Here is a 21,382-nt window from a genome sequence, read left to right on the forward strand (position 1 = left end):
TACCTATAATTTAAATTACATATAAATGTTTATTAATATTTATATTAAATATACGTATTTATGTGTATGTTTTTATACATACAAAATAGATACAGTACACAGACGTATATTATATGTAAACACAAACTTGCTTTCTAGAAGCGTTCGACAGCCCTAGTTTTTGTGATTCATTTATTCTAAAGTCCATTGAGCTTTTGCTTGGAAACCATCATAATGCTACTATTCTAGTTAGTAAAACTACATTTCTTGAAAGGGGGCAGTAGTTGATTATAGAAAACACTTCCTGCTTTGGGAAAAAAGGCATAACTCTTTCCAGTTCCACTGAGTAACAATGGCAGATACAACTTCCACTGAAGATGTACTGTAAGTCTATTATTAAATTTTGCATTAATGTGTTTGTATAAATAAGCTAGTAGTTGTACTGAGGTCTCTTAAAACACAGCATTAGAATGATATTTGCATGGTGTAAAACATGAACACAGTGTGAGCAGTTTAAATTTGGGATCTCATAGTGTTATGTGAAATGTAAACCAAGTTACTTGTCATTGTAAGTTTATTTCATGGCAGGCATTACTGTAGGTGTTAACATAATATCATTTTGATTAGCTAAACAGCCTCTAATTGTTTTACTTGTGATGAAAAGTAATACCGCATATGCACAAGTGAATAAATTCACATGTAAGTTTGAATTGTTTATTTTGCAATGATTAAAAAATATGTCAATGTGAAAATATTGACAAGATGTTCTGGTCATGGTGTTACAGTACATGATTGTGTTTATGGAGTGGCTGAACTCGATCAGCAAGTCCAACCAGCTGCAGCTCTCTCGACAAAACTAAAATGTGTTCTTTTAGTTTCTTTTCAGCCTACTCATATGCGCCTAGAGTTTCATCAAAGTTTGTCAATTTTGGTTTAATTTACATGCATCCAGCCGAATTATTTAAATAAAATGTTAAATATTCATTTTATTAAAAAGCATAACACGTCCAGGCCTAAGTGGAAAACCTAGGATGAATGAGAACCAACAAAACACGACTATAACTTTGTTGTGTTATTTGACTGCACCACCCAGCAGTCTGCTATTTCTCAAAAACCACAGCATATACATTACAGTAGAAATAGAGAGTGGCACATTTTAAAATTTAAGCACATTTTCAATTGACAAAAAATCACAAGATCAAATAACATTTAAGTAGTGTTCCATCTAGAAATATCTTTCATTTATAGTATATTTAACAATATAATTCACATTTTCATCTTCATTTGCTTCAATTTTCATTAATTTACAGTAAATATATCATTTAAATATCTAATCCATTTGTTCTTTATGGTCCATCAATGAACTTTTTTGTAATTTACCTGGTTTAACTATGAAATTACATGCTTGAAACAACGTAACATATTTAGCCTACCACTTGTTACGGTAATGCACTTAAAAATAACGTTTAAGTCATGTACAGTACAGTTAACTGGTTATATTGCAAAATAAACCCCTGAAGGTCATTGAAACACTGATCACCTGAAGGGATTTATTGTTAGTAATCAACCTGTCGCACTGAATAGGATTGTATGTTTACTTGTGAGACTTCTCATTTGTAGGTGTTTGAATTAAAGCTTCATTAAAATGACATTGCAAATAAATAAATAAAGGATCTGCATTCTATATTTAATGCATCATCTTTTTACTGAATGATACCGATTTTTATCCAACAGTGCAGGAAAGACCTGAGCCCAGTTGTGTGTCAATGAGGAGTAACCAGTCAATAGAACAACCAGTAAACTTAAAAAAAGAAGGCACTTGTGATCACAGGTAAATCCCTGACACATTTCAAACATTTTTTTGTTGTATTCATACGGTATTAACAATATACAACACATGTTAAAATAGTCATTAACTGATATATTAAACATTTACTGTATACTGTAAATCAGGGGTCTTCAACGTTTTTCAGGGCAAGGACCCCTTAAATTAGAGATGCATGGAGCAGGGACCCCCTTATACTAAATGTGTAAACGGAGCTATTTAAATAGAAACAACCCTATTGTCTCAGCAATATTATGTTAAGACATTACATTAGCACTATAATGTTATTGTTGCATGTCATGGCTCTGCTTCATTTAGTCATGTTTTTCTTGGTCCTGTAGCAGAGCAGAATGAACCGACCAAGCCGAACCCAGCAGGCAGCAAACATGGACTATGCAGCGTCGTCCCTACGTTCTCGCCAAGCCCACTTGCTGCTTGGGTTCTGTCAGGGGAGTTACGGGAACCGGGAGTTCGCCAGAGCATTCTCGGAGATGGCAGAGGAAACCGAGTTTAGTGAGGCAGAGTTAAAAGTGATTTTTGACTGCTGCCTCACTCGGCACCTCACGCCGTCAGAGAAGAGGCTGCTGGGTCCCCTAGGGTTTGCGGATATGGTCAGGTACGTGGTCAACCGGGACGCTCGCGGGGGTAAGGTCCCAGTTGGAACTTCCGCCCCGCGGTTGAGTGTACCGGAAGAACTCGTCCTGGCTGCCGTTACCCGGGGGGACTTAGTACCCTCTGGCTTGAGCTCCACGGTCCCCGGTTCTCCTGGCGGCGCCTGTGGCGAGTGGGTGAGGAGTGACCCGGGGATGACGTCTGCGGTCTTCACCGACGCAGAACTCCCTCCGGTCCCCATGGTTCCGCCTAAGTTGGCTACGGACCCAGTGGTGCGGAGAAGGAGGGAGAAGCGTCGAGGAGGAGCATCCACGCCGGTGCAGCCGGTTTCCAGTCCGGTGCAGCCGGCGTCCCAGCTGGTGATCCAGCCGGCGTCCAGTCCGGTGCAGCCGACGTCCAGTCCAGTGCAGCCGGCGTCCAGTCCGGTGTCCAGTCTTGTGTCCAGTCTTGTGTCCAGTCTTGTGTTCAGTCCGGTGCAGCCGGTGTCCAGTCCGGTGGTGCAGCCGGCGTCCAGTCCGGTGGTCCAGCCGGTGGTCCATGCCGGCTCCAGTCGGTGCAGCTGACAACCAGTCCAGTGCAGCCGGCGTCCAGTCCGGTGTCCAGTCCGGGTCCAGTCTTGTGTCCAGTCCTTGTCCAGTCCGGTGCAGCCGGCGTCCAGTCCGGTGGTCCAGCCGGCGTCCAGTCCGGTGTAGCGGCGTCCGGTCCCCGTGCGTCCAGCCGGCGTCCAGTCCCGGTGGTCCAGCCGGCGTCCAGTCCGGTTGCAGCTGCGTCCTACTTTGTGAACCTGAAGAACATCACGACCCAAAAGAAGAAGAATTTGGGCTTCTGGATCCAAAGAATGGATGCAATGTGCGATGGGCTTTAAGTGAGCGTGCCAGCGCGCTGCTTCGGGAGTCGGTATTTCGGCTCTGTCTTCCGGCATATTGTTGCACTCAATCAAAGTTGCAATTTCACCTTTGTTGCTCCATCTAAAGATTCTATGACAAACCCTGTGGCTCTCCTTCCTTCCGTCTCTGTCACACCTGTGCAGGTACATAGGGTGTATGTAGAGCTTTCTCCTTTGACATGCTGCAAGTCGAAGAATTTGGTTCTAGTGAGTGGGGTATTGCTCTGGACGTCTAGAATCACATACAGCTTGACCACTTCTGGGTAACGACCTTCTGGGTAAACTTTTTCACCTCCCCCCCTCCCATGTTTGTTATTTTTGTTATCCCACCCCAATCCTGTAGTCTTGTTGTCCTGTCTGCCCCTTGTCATGTTCACCATGTTTGTCTGGTTTTTGTCACTGTCTCAGTCAGTCTTGTTTCGTCCGTCTACCCCTTGGTGAGCATCTGGAGGTGCTCATTAAAGGGGGGGGGGGGGCTTCTGTCATGGCTCTGCTTCATTTAGTCATGTTTTCTTGGTCCTGTAGCAGAGTCATGACAAAGCCTTTGGTTATGTGTGGAGAGAAGCATATTATTGTCTGTCACAACATAATATGCGTTCTCTCCGGTGTCTCGTCTTCTAGCCCCGCCCTCTCGTTACCTCGTTAGCTTCTCCTTAGTGTTTGATCCCTGTCACCTGCCCGTCACCCTCCCTGTGTTATCATCCCTCGTTTGTTTTCCCCTTTATAAACCCTGTGCATTCCTAGTCCTGTGTCGGTTCATTGTTTCCTGTTTCCTGTATGCTGTTCGTTCGTGTAGTTCTTGTTTTCATGCCCTGTCTTGCCCTACCTTGCCTGTTTTGTAAGTTTGGTTTTGTTTATGATTTGTAGTTCTAGTTTTGCCCCTTGTGGGAAGTTTTTTGTTTATCTTTTGAAATCTCTCTTTTGTTATAGTGTTTTGTCTCCCCATTGTGGGTTTTTGTTTTGTTATCTGTAAATAAACCCTTTTTTGTTAAAACCTCACCACGGCTGCCTGCAATTGGGTTCTTCCAGCGTAATTCATGACAGTTGCACATATATAAATACTTTTCTGTGTATTATTTTTGTTTTTATTATAGATTGCTTGATTATTTTAAGGGATTTGCAGCATCAAACATTTTCATTTTACTGTGAGAATGGACAATTAAACATTTATTTGAACCTTAGTTTTTATTAAGGATTCAATGAGATGACTGACCCTGATTAATGGCACAAAGACTATTCTCGTGGAGGTATGGGTTGTCTCTGGATGCGAAAGAAATTCGTGCAGATTTTATGCATTCTGTTGTAAAATCAGGCCGTTTTATTAAGTGTCATTCTTTTTTTCTTCTTCCGCTTCTCTGTGTGTTGCAGAACACACCGCTATTTTATCATTCTGAGCTCCATTGTCTTTCTCGTGGATCAGCATTGTTGCGGCTGTTACACGAAAATTAACACAAGTGCAGAGCATCATATCAGACTAAGGGAGAGCAACATGATGCAACAATTCCGCGTTATTTTCGGGGTGACTTGTTTGACGTGCACCATCAGCACTACACGGTGCGTGTTTCATTGATTTTAAACACGTACGATAGTTCTGTCAGAGTTTACAACGCAGAAGCGGTGTGGTGTCGTTTGGCTGTCAAATTATAGCGCTTTACAGCTTTAACAAGTTTGAACAGAAGTTCATCAACATGCGTAGTTTTATCGGAAGGGAGACAGACAATGCACTGATTCTAACCCTACCGGTGATTCGATTGTCTGTCTCCCTTCCGATAAAACTACGCATGATGCAGATTTCGCATCTGTTTCTTCCATTGCTTGCTTCTGCTGCCTGAATGGATGTTTTTGTCTGCACGCACGCAGGTTACAATTGCAATGTGCGGGAGCTTCAATGCGGCCGCGCACGTGCGCAGCTTAAGGAGAACATGTTGTAATATTTCTGTACCCATGCTTTACATTTTTAACAAAAAGTTGCCTGTGAGTAAACAGTACTTAGCGGACCCCTTGCAGTTCCCCTATGGGCCGCGGACCCCCGGTTGAAGACCCCTGCTGTAAATCACAAATTGAAAATTCATTCATATAAAGAACTGAACAAAAATTATGTCACCATGTCTTTCAAAACCTGTACTGTTAAACACAAAACAATATATTTTGAGATGTCTCTGGTTTTGTGTTTATACAATGTAAGTCAATAGGGCCAATGTTGATTGTTTACCAACATTCTTCAAAATATCTTCTTTTGTGTTTTGCAGATGAAAGTCATGCAGGTTTGCAATGAGGATTATGTTATCGATTATGTTATTAATATGGCTTAGGGTTAGATTCATATAAAAAAATACATTTCTTTGAATTGTTACAACAGGATGCAACAGAAGAGATCAGACTCACCTAAGCCCAGTTTTGTGTCAATGTGGAGTAACCAGTCAATAGAACAACCAGTAAACCTGAAAGAGACCAGTAACTACAGGTGAAGACCCGGGTCAGTCATGTTTCATATTATATTTATTTGTTGTATTCATATGACATCAATTACACATTTGATTATTAAACATTAATTTTCAATTGAAACTCACTCAATAACATTTAAACTTTTATCTCTAGATCAGACTTATCTGTTTCTATGAGGAGTAACCAATCAATAGTACAACCAGTAAATCTGCAAGATGGCAACACTGAACACAGGTAAACTTTTTTCGTGTTTGCATCTAGCCATACAACATCCATCAAATACAGCAGGTTTAAAAAAACATCACAAATTAAAAATGAATTATCAGAGAAAATAATTGTAAATGCACAAACTTGTAATCACGTGTGGTGGTAAAGTAAAAGACAACAAAAGGATACAAATGCATTAATTGCATTAAATATAGTCCAGACATGATCCAATCCCACCAACACCACACCCTTAATATCAATGGTGCTTCCCGATGCCATAAAAGGACCTTTTTATCTGAGTGATCTGTTTTACAAAAGGTTCTATGTGGTGGAAAAAAGGTTCTTCACACTCTAAAAATGGGTTATTTTCAACCCATGGTTGGGTCAAATATGAACAGCCATAGGTTAATTTAACCAAACGGTTGGGTTTGTCCCTTTTTTACCCAACCATGGGTTGACACTCAGCATTTTTTTGGTGTGTGGACCAGAAAAGGACGAAATAAATTATTCTTATAAGAATCTTCGACTGAATGATTTTTTGGGGGAACCAAAAATGGGTCTTCTATGACATTCTGTAAAGAAACGTTTGAAGCACTTTTTTAGTGTGTGTAGATACATTCATTACTAAACAAAGAACATGGCAAATACAGATACAAACTAATCAAGACATGGGTACACCAGGAAAAGGGGAAACAACTGAAGCAAAATATCATTTCTAAATAAGCGCATTAACAAATAAGAGACGAGAAACACAAAGATGTAGCAATTATCTCATAAATCAACTTTAAGGCTGTGTTCACATTTGACTTCTTTTTGAAGCTGCTAGCGTCTGTTTTACATTAGAATCCTATGGTGTAAACAGTGTTTTCAAAAATGCCGGCATTTTTCATGCAGCTCACAGCGTCTTTTGATGTTGAAAAAAGTTCAACTTTTCATGAAAAAAAATGCCCTAGGTCTATGTCAAGCACCTTTTTCACAGCTAACTAATGACAAGCAGGTAGCGAGACCTGTCGTTTCCATACCAACATGCGAGGAAGGTGATTGGTCGAACAGGACCAAGGTTGAAAAAACAAAATGGCCGCCAAAATGCCGGTTGGAGCATAGTTTTGTATAAATGTAAGTTTAATTTTCACTTTCAATAACTTTTGATTGCATTTATAGCACGGTAAAATAAAACTTTGAAAACGTTTCTGTTCATTGAAATCAAATCAAATATTGACCAAAAAAATTATGGGAAAAACTTGAAATTGAAACAAAAATTTAAATGTTGCCTCAAACATAAACTGAAATAAGTTTAAAACACTCAAATTATAATAATAAACCAAAACTAAAATAAAACTAAAATAGAAATGAATTAATATTATATAGCAACATAAAAAACAAACAAATAAATAATAAAATGACAAAAGCATATACCAAAATGGCTAAAACTTTAACTAAAATTAACATGAAATCTAAAAATCTAAAAATAAAAGCTAATTTAAAATATTCATCATCATCATCGGGCAAGGCAACTTTGGTCGGATCAACTCGAAATTCCCACTTGTCTTTCGAAGCTGCAAGATCGGTTATTCCATCGATAGAAAGATCATTCTCCTCGTAGTCCTCACATTTCCTAAGATATTTTGTTATCTGATCGAGATATATCGACTGTGGTGCTCCTCTTCGATTTTTGTCCCTTACGCTCGACTTGTAGAGAATGTAAATCCTTGCTGGTTCTTCGACGTCCATGCAAATCTGAGTTGCCGCTCCCTGATGGTGCTTCTAATTGTCTATTGCCCTGTTCTCCTGTATAGCTCCTCATTTGTCATGTGACTCTCAGATTGGTTTATATGATCCGATATCATTTTCTTGCAAAGATATCCAGGTCTTCGTAGAGAGCTTCTGTGAGGGTCCATGTCTCACATCCATACAACAATTTATAATATTAATAAAACTAAATAAAACTAGAATCAAAACTATAATAACTCTGATTTCTAGCGAGAAATTAGTATTGCAGTTTTTAAATGTGATTAGTTATTGCAAAGACGCTCTCTGTTTATAATTCAAAAGACTTACATTACGCTGCCTATGAAGCCTGTCTGAATCTGTTTCTCCGAGCTGCCTTTGTGCACAAACGCTGCCTCCGACGTCTTTTCCAGCTGCTAACAATGCTGCAAGCCTTTTTTACTAAAAAATCCCCATTGTCTTCTCAAAAAAGAAGTCAAATGTGAACATAGCCTAAGTTGTGTTCATGCTCTGTTGAAGTGGAATCCAACCAGAGAGATCAGGCTCACCAGAGCCCAGCTGTGTGTCCATGAGGAGTAACCGGTCAATGGCACAACCATTCAACTTAAAAGACACTTCTGAGCACAGGTGAACAATCTGTTGTTTTTATATTTATTGTATGCAAGAAATGTATTTAATTATTTAGATTAGCTAAATAATTGGCAACATGAATTGTACTATTTTTTATGTACAATTCCCATCTGTCTATCTGTCATGCTATGGATTACCCTGTATTTTCAGACATTATGAGAGAGGTCTCAAACCAGTACCAGCTGGTCTGTATACAGTTTGTTGAGCATACCCCTTGAAGATAAACCACAGCACAGAACTGATTATCAAAAATGTTATATTACGTTATAAGTTATTTATTACACGGCTCATTTGAATGCTTGATTTTGATTGGCCAGTCGCGACATTCCAAGGGTTGCTATTTTCAAATAAAAACAGCTCAAAACTAATAACACCCTGTAACCCGGATGCTGCAAATCATTTTGAGAGGGGCAGTTTAATATTACACAAAAATTAATTATAAATATGTCCTTTAATAACATATATGACATTATATTTACAAATGATTAAACCAATTTGCCTGTACGTGACGTTTGAATGTCGTTTCTTACTTTAAAACCAAAACTAAACGGCTTTTCCTCGCGGAAGGTCTGCATTCTGTAAAAATTAGCTAATCAAATATTTCAAATTCACATTTTATGTCCAGTTTTTTTCTCATGTGGCAAGTAGCCGTGTAATAAGCGGGATAATGTACAAGCAGCCGGCTGTTATCGCGAAATTATTTCTGAAATGTGTAATTTCATGCTGTTGGTTTTTCTTACAGCAATGATTCTCAACTGGTCCTAAAAGCATTTAGATCAAATATGATGAGGACATTTCTGCGCTTGTTTGAGGGCATAGCAAAGCAGGAAAATCCAACACTACTGAAGAAGATCTACACTGAGCTTTACATCACAGAGGGTGAAAAAGGAGAAATGAGTAATGAGCATGAGGTGAGACAGATCGAAGCAGCGTCCAGGAGGGCAGTAACAGTGGAGACACCAATCAAGTGCAATGACATCTTTAAAGCTTTACCCGAACAAGACAAACCCAGCAGAAGTGTCCTGACTAAAGGAGTCGCTGGTATTGGAAAAACAGTCTCTGTGCAGAAGTTCATTCTGGACTGGGCTGAAGAAACAGCAAATCAGGATGTCGACCTCATATTTCCACTTCCTTTCAGAGAGATCAATTTGATGAAGGACAAACAACTCCGTCTTTCAGATCTTCTTCATGCTTTTTTCCCAGAAACAAAAGAAATGGAAATATTCAGTGATCAATATAAGGTGTTGTTCATCTTTGATGGTTTGGATGAGTGTCGTGTTTCTCTGGATTTTCACAGCAGTGTAAAGTTGTGTGATGTAAATGAATCAGCATCGGTGGACGTGATGTTGACAAACCTCATCGCAGGGAATCTGCTTCCCTCTGCTCTCATCTGGATCACCTCCAGACCGGCAGCAGCCGATCTCATCCCCTCTAAATGTATCGATCGAGTCACAGAGGTGCGAGGCTTCAATGATCCACAGAAGGAGGAATACTTCAGTAAGAGAATCAGTGATGAGAGTCTGGCCAACAGAATCATCTCACACCTGAAGTCATCCGTGAGCCTCTACACCATGTGTCACATCCCAGTGTTCTACTGGATTTCAGCCACTGTTCTAGAGAGAATGTTGAGTGAAGCAGAGAGTGAAGGGGAGATGCCCAAGACTCTCACTCAAATGTACACACACTTCCTGATCATTCAGACAAACATCAAACATGAGAAGGACTATGAGAAGAATGATGAAGACATGATCTTCAAACTGGGCAAACTGGCTTTTGAGCAGCTTGTAAAAGGCAATGTGATCTTCTATAACGAAGACCTGAGAGTGTGGCATTGATGTAGCAGAAGCATCAGTGTACTCAGGATTGTGCACTCAGATCTTCAGAGAGGAGTTTGGCTTGTATCACGGGAAAGTTTTCTGCTTCTTTCATCTGAGCATTCAGGAACATCTCGCAGCACTATATGTGCATCTCTCCTTTATACATGAAGGCATAAATGTGTTTGGCCAAATGACAAAACCAGGTATGCTGTCTATGTTTTGGGACATAATGAGAAATAACTCCTCTAAAGAGGTTTCCATTTGTGACCTGCATCAGAGAGCTGTGGATCAGGCTTTACAGAGTAAGAGCGGACATCTGGACCTTTTCCTTCGTTTTCTTCTTGGCCTGTCGGTGGAGTCAAATCAGACTCTCTTACAATGCCTTATCACACAGACAGGAAAATACTGCCACAGCAATACAGAAACAGTTCAATACATCAAAGAGAAGATCAGAAAGAATCATTCTTCTGAGAAATCCATCAACCTGTTCTACTGTCTGAATGAACTGACCATTCACTACTGGAGGAGATCCAACAATTTCTGAAATCTGGAGCAGTAAGAAAGACCAAACTTTCCTCATCTCAGTGGTCTGGTTTAGTTTTTGTGCTGCTGACCTCTGAGAAGAAAATGGATGTGTTTGAATTACATGAATTTGTTCATGGAAAAAATCGCTCGGATGAAGTTCTTCTGAAGCTGATGCCCGTGGTTAAAACATGTACATCAGTTCTGTAAGTAATATAGCACATTTCTTCTCAAAAATGTGTTTTAAACCGTCTCCCTTTTAACATAAAAGAAAAAAACTAGATTTATATATTCTGAAGACGAACATGCCAATTGGTTTAATCATTTGTAAATGTAATGCCATATATTTTAATATTTAGGCATATTTATATTTGATTTATTTTACCTAATAAACTGCATCGGTCAAGATGACTCACAGTACCTGGATGGACCTGTTAACGGTTTTAGTTTGGGGGAATATCATACCTTGGAATGTGTAACAAACAAACAAAACTAGTCAAGGTATAATTTACCCTTTATATTTAAAGAAAAATGGAAACGCATTGGAAATGGAAAAAAAACACTGTAGGCTACTTTTTAAATTATTAGGTATTGTGTTTTCAAAGTTTACAAGCACTGTTTACGTTTTAATCGGTTAGATTTTCGAAATCTGATAATAATGATTTATGACCAAAAAAATTACATATTTGATTTGATTTGATTCGATTAAGGCCTTCATAATAATGTCTGCTGAATGCGTACATGTAAATGTTTTTCATTCCTCTGCAGACTTGAGGATTGCCATGTCACTGGTAAAAGTTGTGCTGCTTTGGCTTCAACTCTAAAATCAAACCCCTCACACCTGAAGAAACTGAATCTTCCTAGAAATAACGTGGGAAACTCAGGAGTGAAGCTGCTCTCTGCTGGACTGGAGGATCCTCACTGTAACCTGAACATTCTGTAGTAAAATCTATTATTAAAACTGGATATGGTCAGTGAAAAATACATATATAGAAATATGTAATACTTACATAGTGACAGTTCACCATGATACTGTGTCTGTCATTGTACAGAACCCATGTAACTGAATCATCATGCTGTGCTCGTGATTTACTTTTTATTTTAACTTAAAAGTCAAAATACATGTGAGGGTTATCTATAAATACACACTGACACAAGCAAGAAATGTCTATAAGGACTATGAGATTGTAAAGAGCATGTCATTGTTCTCTACAGTTTAAGGGGATGTGATATAACAGATGAAGGTTGTGCTGTTTTGGCTTCAGCTCTGAGATCAAACCCCTCGCATCTGAGAGCACTGGACGTCTCTCAAAATAAATTAGGTGACCTTGGAATGAAACATTTGTCTTCTCTACTTGAGAATCGCCACTGTAAACTGCAAGAACTTGGGTAAGAAAACAAAAGCAGAAACTAACATGTCATTCTTAACATATATTGTTGTTTTGTCTTCATAGTTGAAACCACAAATGAGATCAAGGAAAGGAGATGACAGAGCGCATCCTGTAAATTTTTTCTATTTTGCAAAAGCACAAAGTTTTGTTTTTAGTCCAAGTGTGCAGCATTCCTATCGAATGACCTACATACACAGTCATATCTGTTTGACCATGAATATCCCTGGAGTTTTTTTGAATTGTTCCTGCCGTTATAAATAACAGCTCAAGCGATTGCGCTGGTGCACGCACAATAATTTCACCTCGCAGCAACTTGACAGCCTGTTCATTATCAAAATAAAATAGTTATTGCCATTATAATTATTATAAGTGCTTTTTAATTGAATATATGCACGCAACAGGTCAGCACGAACGTTTTCCACTAGCGCTTGAGGAGATGGATCTGCCAAATGAGGTACCGGATCGGAGTTCGGAAGTGCCGGATCCGCCTGTTCCGGCAAAAATTAAGCCCTGAGTGTTGTTTGTGTGCACGCATCCTACTAATTGTACTGGACTATATATGCATCCATGCATAAGTTTAAAGGGAATAGAATCCTGGCAGTTGAGTAAAACAGAACAAGCCCCAACACCTTTTAAAAATAATCCTGTCATGTGTAACATGTAGTGTGTGTGGGCTTGGAATTTTAACATGCCTGTGTAGAAATGAATTATTGCTTTATGAGAAATACAGTCTTGCTTGTGAGCATGCATCAAACTTATTGTTTCTGGCTATATATGCATCCATGCCTAAGTTTACGAGGGTAGAAACGTGACAGGTAAGAAAAACAGATGCTGTCCCAGAATGACCTCCAACCCCCTTTAAATATTATCCTTTCATGTGTAATAAGTAGTGTGTGTGGCCTTGACATTTTTGCATGTCTCTGTAAATAGGAATAAATTTTTGATGAGATAAACAGTGTTGCTTGTGAGCATGCATCAACCTTATTGTGTCTGGCTATATAGGCATCCATGCATAAGTGTACGGGGGTAGAAACGTGACGGGTAGTAAAAACAGATCCTGTCCCAAAATTACCTCCATCCCCTTTTAAATATTATCCTGTCACGTGTAACATGCAGTGTGTGTTGCCTTGACATTTTTGCATGTCTCTGTAAATAGGAATAAGTGCTCGATGAGACAAACAGCGTTGCTTGTGAGCAGGGATCAGACTAATTGTTTTTCACTATATGTGCATCCATGACAACTAAGAATGTTGCTGTCACGGGAGGTTTCTCTATGTTCAATGAGAAACGAAGTCAAAGAGGACCGGGGCTTCACACCACCAATCTGCCAATGTCAAACACAAAGCACTAACCACTACACCAGTTGTACTGCTGTAAGATTTTGCCTGAAAGTGAAGCTCATCAAGGGTAATATTTGCCATCTATTGCAGGGGAACTGTCTCTCACAGCTGAGAATTATACTGTCACATACTGTTCCACCTGTGTTCCATGAGATAGAAAGTCCCTACTTGTCTCAAATTTGCTCTGCTGACTTTCAAATCCAACACAAGTAGGTTCTTAGAGTTTAAGGTTCATATCATTTAATCTTTCAAAGCACGAAAACGTATTATGACAACTAACAACGTTGCTGTCAGATAGGGTTCCCCATTGTTCAATGAGAAAAAAACGAAGGGGACCAGAGCTTCAAACCATCAACCTGCCCATCTCAAGCCCACAGCACTAACTACTACACCAGTTTGAGAATTATGCTGTCACATAGGGGTTCCCCTATGTTCAATTAGAAATGAGAAGGGGGACCGGGCTTCAACCCACCCACCTGCCTATCCCAAACCCATAGCAAAGTGAAGGAAGGCAAGGTAGAAACGTGGCAGATCCTGCCCCCAAATGTTCCCAAACCCTTTCAAATATTATCCTGTCATGTGTAACATGTAGTTTGTGTGGCCTTGACATTTTAGCATGTCTATGTAAATATGAATAAATGCTTGATGAGACAATCAGTGTTGCTTGTGTGCAGTCATCAAAGTAAATGTTTTTTGACGATATGTGCACTCGTGACAACTATGAATGTTGCTGTCAAGTGAGGTTCCCGTGTACAATGAGGAAAAAAGAAAGGGGACCGGGGCTTCCGTCCCCAAACCTGCCCATGTCTAACCCAAAGCACTGACCACTACACTAGTTGGCCTATTGTACGGACCCGCTTGAAAGGGAAAACAGTCAAGGTTAAAATATGCCAGCTTTAAAGGGGGAACGGTATCTCAAAGCTGAGAATTTTCCTGTCACATACTGTTCCAGCTGTGTTCCATGAGATAGAAAGTCCCTACTTGTCTTACACTTGCACCGCTGACTTTCAAAACCAATACAAGTAGGTTCTTAGAGTTTAAGGCTCATTTCATTTAATCTTTCAAAGCAGGGAAACGTATTATGATGACTAAGAGCGATGCTGTCAGATGAGGATCCCCTGTGCTCAAATAGAAAAGAAAAAGATGGTGGCCGGGACTTCAAACCACCAACCTGCCTATCGCAAGCCCAAAGCACTAATCACTACAGCAGTTGGCCGATTTACGCTCCTCCCTGAAAAAATATTCTGTCACATTTAACATTTAGTGTGTGTGGCCATGAAATTTTAGAATGTCTATGTAAATATGAATAAATGCTTCTTGAGACACACCGTGTTGCCTGTGCTTAATTTGTAAATTCTGAGGTGCCGGAACAAGGGGGCGTTGCAGATCTGGCAAGTTAGCGGGGTGTGGAGCAGTAACGGGATGGGCAATTTTTGTGGGGCTTTCTATCCAACTATTTACGTTTTGAAAATGCGCATAAGAAAGCCTAAATGTAAACGGAAATGCGAAAATAATCTCAGAATTACCAAAGAAATCGTACTTGCTAGACGCAGATTTGATCTCGAGTTTACCTTAGTTCAAATGCCAGTTAAGATGATGGAAACAGTTAATTGTCATATTTAATTTATTATAAATAAATGTTGTGCTTGTAAAACACCAAAAACACAGCCTTCAATTTTTGTGTACAATTCAGAAGTTTAACGTCACACTTAAATTACACAGGCATTTTGTTGGTGGAGGCTAATGTGTATATTAAATGAGGCATATTAGGCATCTAATCATCCGTTAACTGTATTTCATCAGTTCTTCTCCGTCTCTTCGCAGCATTTAATAAAACTTGTCCAACAACACAAATATATCTCTCTGAAGTGTCCATCACGACAAGTCCCATTCAATATATGATGCAAGCATGCGATGTGCATGTCTATGCGTCAGAAGACTTCCCACATTTCAGAAGTACATCAACGTTTATAGGCTATGTATTCGTTGAATACTCCGAATATTTGACAATTAACAGATTAACTAAACGAAAGGGAAAAAAGGGTGACAATAAGCTGCTGAAATTGGTTCAGTTTGTGAGGCGCAGCGCTCCACAAATGAGATCAAGGCAAGGAGATGACAGAGCGCATCCTGTAAATTTTCTCTATTATGCAAAAGCAAAAAAGTTTTGTTTTTAGTCCAAGTGTGCAGCATTCCTATCGGATGACATACATACACAGTCATATCTGTTTGACCATGAATATCCCTGGAGTTTTTTTGAGTTGTTCCTGCCATTATAAATAACAGCTCAAGCGATTGCGCTGGTGCACGCACAATAATTTCACCTCGCAGCATGTCACCGATATAAATTAAGCATAGCAGCTTTCTTCATAGATTAGATAGCTTTGTTGTCTCCAGGCATATTGTTTTAGAACGTAACACACGTCTGTGAAGTGACTTGAGCAGGTTTTGACCGAATGCGCCATGTGTTGATGTGCCGCGTCTTCGGCCAAATTATGCGGAAAATCTGCAGACAAAGTAATCAAAAAATATTGCAAGTTGCCGGAAATTCTGATTAGTGGGAACTGCAAGTGTCAAAGTAAACACGGCAGAGAGACAAAGCCAGATGTATCATTTTTGGCAACAGTTTTTTTATATATAGGCCTAGGTTATGATGTACCCTGCGTTCTTCTCCCTATAGTTCTATCTGCACGGAAAAAGGTTCAGACTGAAAATGCAGCAAACTCATCAGTAGGTAAGTAATCAAATAGAGCTGTGAACGACACACACAATTCACACACACTTCCAAAGTATTATTATTAATAAATTCATTCAAATTATTACTAAGTCCGTTTTTTAATGGAAAAAATACACAATAAACTGTCAAGTTATTCGGCAACAGTGCACACAAAACCCTTTTTTGTTGTGCACCGTAAACAGGACCTGGAATACAGTACAATTGCATTTGATCATCAGCCACTATACAGTATATTTTGAAGACGAAGGGTTTCTGCGACTCATGTGACAGGCTGCTATGTTTTATATTCAATTGTCAATTCATGAGACTTTCTCTTCGCTTAATTGGAATACTGTTGTGGCAAATCGACCTTCCAATGCATAAAAACATCTTGGAGACAGGGATCCAGGTTTCAAGAATTCAATCTTTATTTGCTCGAGCAAACAAAGTGAGACACACAGAGTTCATCTGAAGATGTCTAACAATTCTCCATCTGACTCCAACATTTGTACAGTAATACCAAGCCGTTTGTCACATCATTCACCAATCAGAAACCACATGATATCATTATTTGCGTTAATCCTTCCCCTTCTTGTTTGCTTCCATTATATTTTAGTCCGTCTTTTATATCTCAATTTAATGGTTACGTGACAAAAGCGCTTACACAGATACACACAGAAGCGTTAGATTTTTACTTTGATAGACTTCAAACGCTTCCGTGTGTATCTGTGTAAGCGCTCTGTAGAGAGTGCAATGCAATGATCATTTCACGCGCTTCCGGGTTTGATTGCGCAAGCGCTCGGTAAGGAGCCATTCAAAGACATATCCGATGACCTTAGAAGCACAATAGCCAATCAGAGGTTTTCATAATCTGTTCAACAGCGCTCAAAATGATAGCGGGAAATGCAAGTATCGTCACATATAGTACCGACTGGTACCGAAATTTGGTATCGTGACAACATAATAGATGGGTCAAATGACCTAAAAAAATTATTTTTATAAAATAAAATAACTGCACCAGATGGACCTTGACAAAGTTAACATTTATTATTTTTTCTAACTTTCTTTATGTTAAGCCCGGAAGACCTATTGTTTCATACAGTCATGGGACAACGATAATATTTATACAATTTTACTATTGCTATAACACGATATCCATAATATTGTTACATCCCTATTGAAGAATATCTGAAAACCAAACAATTATGTAACAAACTGGAAGCTATGCAACCTGTTTAACATGTTAACAGAATTATGTTTGTTGCATTGCATATAACCCAAATATCACATAATTCTGGTATTCATATTATATACAGTATATACTGTATATACACTCACCTAAAGGATTATTAGGAACACCTGTTCAATTTCTCATTAATGCAATTATCTAATCAACCAATCACATGGCAGTTGCATCAATGCATTTAGGGGTGTGGTCCTGGTCAAGACAATCTCCTGAACTCCAAACTGAATGTCAGAATGGGAAAGAAAGGTGATTTAAGCAATTTTGAGCGTGGCATGGTTGTTGGTGCCAGACGGGCCGGTCTGAGTATTTCACAATCTGCTCAGTTACTGGGATTTTCACGCACAACCATTTCTAGGGTTTACAAAGAATGGTGTGAAAAGGGAAAAACATCCAGTATGCGGCAGTCCTGTGGGCGAAAATGCCTTGTTGATGCTAGAGGTCAGAGGAGAATGGGCCGACTGATTCAAGCTGATAGAAGAGCAACTTTGACTGAAATAACCACTCGTTACAACCGAGGTATGCAGCAAAGCATTTGTGAAGCCACAACACGCACAACCTTGAGGCAGATGGGCTACAACAGCAGAAGACCCCACCGGGTACCACTCATCTCCACTACAAATAGGAAAAAGAGGCTACAATTTGCACGAGCTCACCAAAATTGGACAGTTGAAGACTGGAAAAATGTTGCCTGGTCTGATGAGTCTCGATTTCTGTTGAGACATTCAAATGGTAGAGTCAGAATTTGGCGTAAACAGAATGAGAACATGGATCCATCATGCCTTGTTACCACTGTGCAGGCTGGTGGTGGTGGTGTAATGGTGTGGGGGATGTTTTCTTGGCACACTTTAGGCCCCTTAGTGCCAATTGGGCATCGTTTAAATGCCACGGCCTACCTGAGCATTGTTTCTGACCATGTCCATCCCTTTATGACCACCATGTACCCATCCTCTAATGGCTACTTCCAGCAGGATAATGCACCATGTCACAAAGCTCGAATCATTTCAAATTGGTTTCTTGAACATGACAATGAGTTCACTGTACTAGAATGGCCCCCACAGTCACCAGATCTCAACCCGATAGAACATCTTTGGGATGTGGTGGAACGGGAGCTTCGTGCCCTGGATGTGCATCCCACAAATCTCCATCAACTGCAAGATGCTATCCTATCAATATGGGCCAACATTTCTAAAGAATGCTTTCAGCACCTTGTTGAATCAATGCCACGTAGAATTAAGGCAGTTCTGAAGGCGAAAGGGGGTCAAACACCGTATTAGTATGGTGTTCCTAATAATCCTTTAGGTGAGTGTGTATATATAATATATATATATATATAAATATATATAGTCATAAATTGTTTGTCTGATCACTCTATTATCAGCTTTAGAACAACCTACCAAAAATCTCATTAGTAATATTCAGAGGTGGACGAAGTACACAACTTCCTTACTTGAGTGAAAGTACAGATACTACTGGTCAAATATTACTCCACTACAAGTAAAAGTTGTAAAGACAGATTCTTACTTAAGTAAAAGTACAGAAGTACGTGCTTTTAAAAGTACTCAAGTATTAAAAGTAAATTTCCTTTATGTCAGTTGTGCATTGTTTTATTGTCGTATACCTTATGCCTCTGAAGCAACCTACTGAAACACGAGTAGCTCACAGTATCAGTTGTATTAAAGGAGTATTCACTTCAAAATTTGCCCCCATTGACTTTCCATAGTAGTTTTTATTCCTACTATGGAAAGTCAATGGGGGAAATTTTGCAGTGAGCAACTCCTTTAAGAGCTTTATATGTTTAGCACATATATGTTTAGTTTAGATATAATCCTGTATGATCATTTAGCCTAATTATCCTCATTAGCCCCCTAGGCCTATATGTATTTATGAGCAGTGTTCTTTTATTTTGTATATTCCCTTTACCAGTTTTAGCAGCAATTTACCAGTAAGTAGTAAGGTTCTTGTAAATAGTAAGTGTAGAAGCCATGTGTTTGTTGGATTTATTACCATTTGTTTACCATAATTTAACTACAAACATAAACTATAGCTAGTATAATGAACTAGGTATTTTTAGTTGCTGTGTTTTACTAAAGATTATTTTGGATATGGTTCCTATATATAGAAAATGGTAAATTGTGATCTGTGGTTTTACTGAATATGCTATCCATTATTTGAAAATTGATAATTTCTTTATGTGTTGGGTTTTATTAATATCATCCTCAAAAATACAAGAATTATTACAATTTTTAAATATCTTTTGTTGTGGCGTTTTTTTTAAGTATACAAATGATTATAGTTACTCACTAATATCATAGCATTAAATAATCAACAGTGTAGTACATGTCTTGATTTATTTACAGATTTATGCAAGTTATCACTTTCATGACATTTCTAAATGATTACATCAGTCAATACACATAACATGTGCCTTTTATCCTATCTTTTAATTGTTCTTATTTAAGTTTCGGAGCCTCATAGTTTTGTTTCAAGTGCAGATCTGAGATGAGATGATACCCAGCAGTTAGCCTAGATCTTCTGTTACACGATTAAAGTTTAGCGGGGAAGATCCAGTTGCAGATTTCGAAAAAACGCATAGCATTCAAAGCTTGCCTGCCATTAAAGCTAGTTGCGAACGGCTTTTTAAGACAAACACCCTCTAACTCCGCATAAACGAGTAACAATTAGCTAGAAAATGCGACGGAAAACGCACTTAGAAAAACTGAATACTGGCAACAGTAAAAGGTCCGGTAGATCGCAAGCCAGATAAAATTGCGCACACAGGAAAACCCGCTAGCAGAAACACTTTCTACTTTTGGCCTTTTTATAAATGTAGTGGAGTAAAAAGTATGATATTTGTCTTTCAAATGTAGTGAAGTTAAAGTACAAGTACTCAGAAAAAATAATACTCAAGTAAAGTACAGATACTCAAAAAGTGTACTTAAGTACAGTACTCAGGTAAATTTACTTCGTTATTGTCCACCTCTGTTAATATATTTTACTTACTTTCATGCTGTATCACACTTTTCTTCTTTCCTCCCAGTAAGAACCCCCGAAGACTCCATCAAGCGGTACCACAGTGTTTTACAGCTCGTAAAAGGAGGCTTCAGCAAAGCTGAAGCTTACAACAAAATGAAAGTGGACCGAAATACAATTGTCATCCAAGCTCCAATTGCAGAATTGGCAACTGCTAATCCTGAGGAGTACAAAGGTTTGAGAGCAACCTTTAAAAAGGGAGAAAGCATTCAAAAGTTTTCGGATCTTTGTCTTGCAAGGTGCCTGGTTCAGCAAAATGTGGGTGTAATTAAGAGTTTAAAAGAAAGCAGTGCCCTACTGGATATATCAAAGAAGTGAGATATTCTAGTTACAAGTCTGAAATGTTTGTAAAAGGAATAGTTCACCCAAAATGGTCCCCATTGACTTGAAAATAGTAATTATTACTCCTACCATGGAAAGTCAAAGGGGACCATTCATGGGTGAAATATTCATTTTAAGAAGTTTATAAGGTTAATAAATGTTTAAGTGTTTGTTAACATCACTACAGTGTTCACTGTGCACTGTACGAACACATTTTTACATCTTGATTTTATTTTCACATTGTATGGTATTATATTTGAATCTGTTGCGTTTTATGTTAAGTAAAATACAGATTTACTTTAGCAATTGATTTAAGGTGTTATGATATTTAAGAGAGCAGTGCCCTTCTTGATATATCAAAGAAGTGAGAAATTATTGTCACAAGTCTGAAAATGTTTGTTGAAAAAGCTTATAAGGTTAAAGAATGTTTTAAGTGTTTGTAAGCATCACTCCAGTGTTCTTCAGCACAGTTTTAAATAGTGGTTTTATTTCCGCATTGTTCGGTAATGTATTAAAATCTATTTTGTTTTATGTTAAGTAAATTACAGATTCAGCATCTTGATTTAAGGTGTACTGATGCCTTACTTTAAATACACAGTAAAATCGCCAGTGTTAAAAAAGGTCTAATTAACACTCGCAGTGTATATACAGTATAATCCACACTTTGAGAGTTCATTTGACCTTTTT

The 21,382-nt window shown here is 38.8% G+C and overlaps 1 pseudogene; it reads left to right on the forward strand.

Annotated features, from left to right (window-relative positions):
* Nucleotides 1–292: 292 nt before the first annotated feature.
* LOC130550012 (protein NLRC3-like) lies at nt 293–13,455 on the forward strand (annotated as a pseudogene).
* The last annotated feature ends 7,927 nt before the right edge of the window (nt 13,456–21,382 follow it).

This window comes from Triplophysa rosa, unplaced genomic scaffold (genome assembly GCF_024868665.1).
Source record: "Triplophysa rosa unplaced genomic scaffold, Trosa_1v2 scaffold218_ERROPOS846334, whole genome shotgun sequence".
Taxonomy (NCBI): domain Eukaryota; kingdom Metazoa; phylum Chordata; class Actinopteri; order Cypriniformes; family Nemacheilidae; genus Triplophysa; species Triplophysa rosa.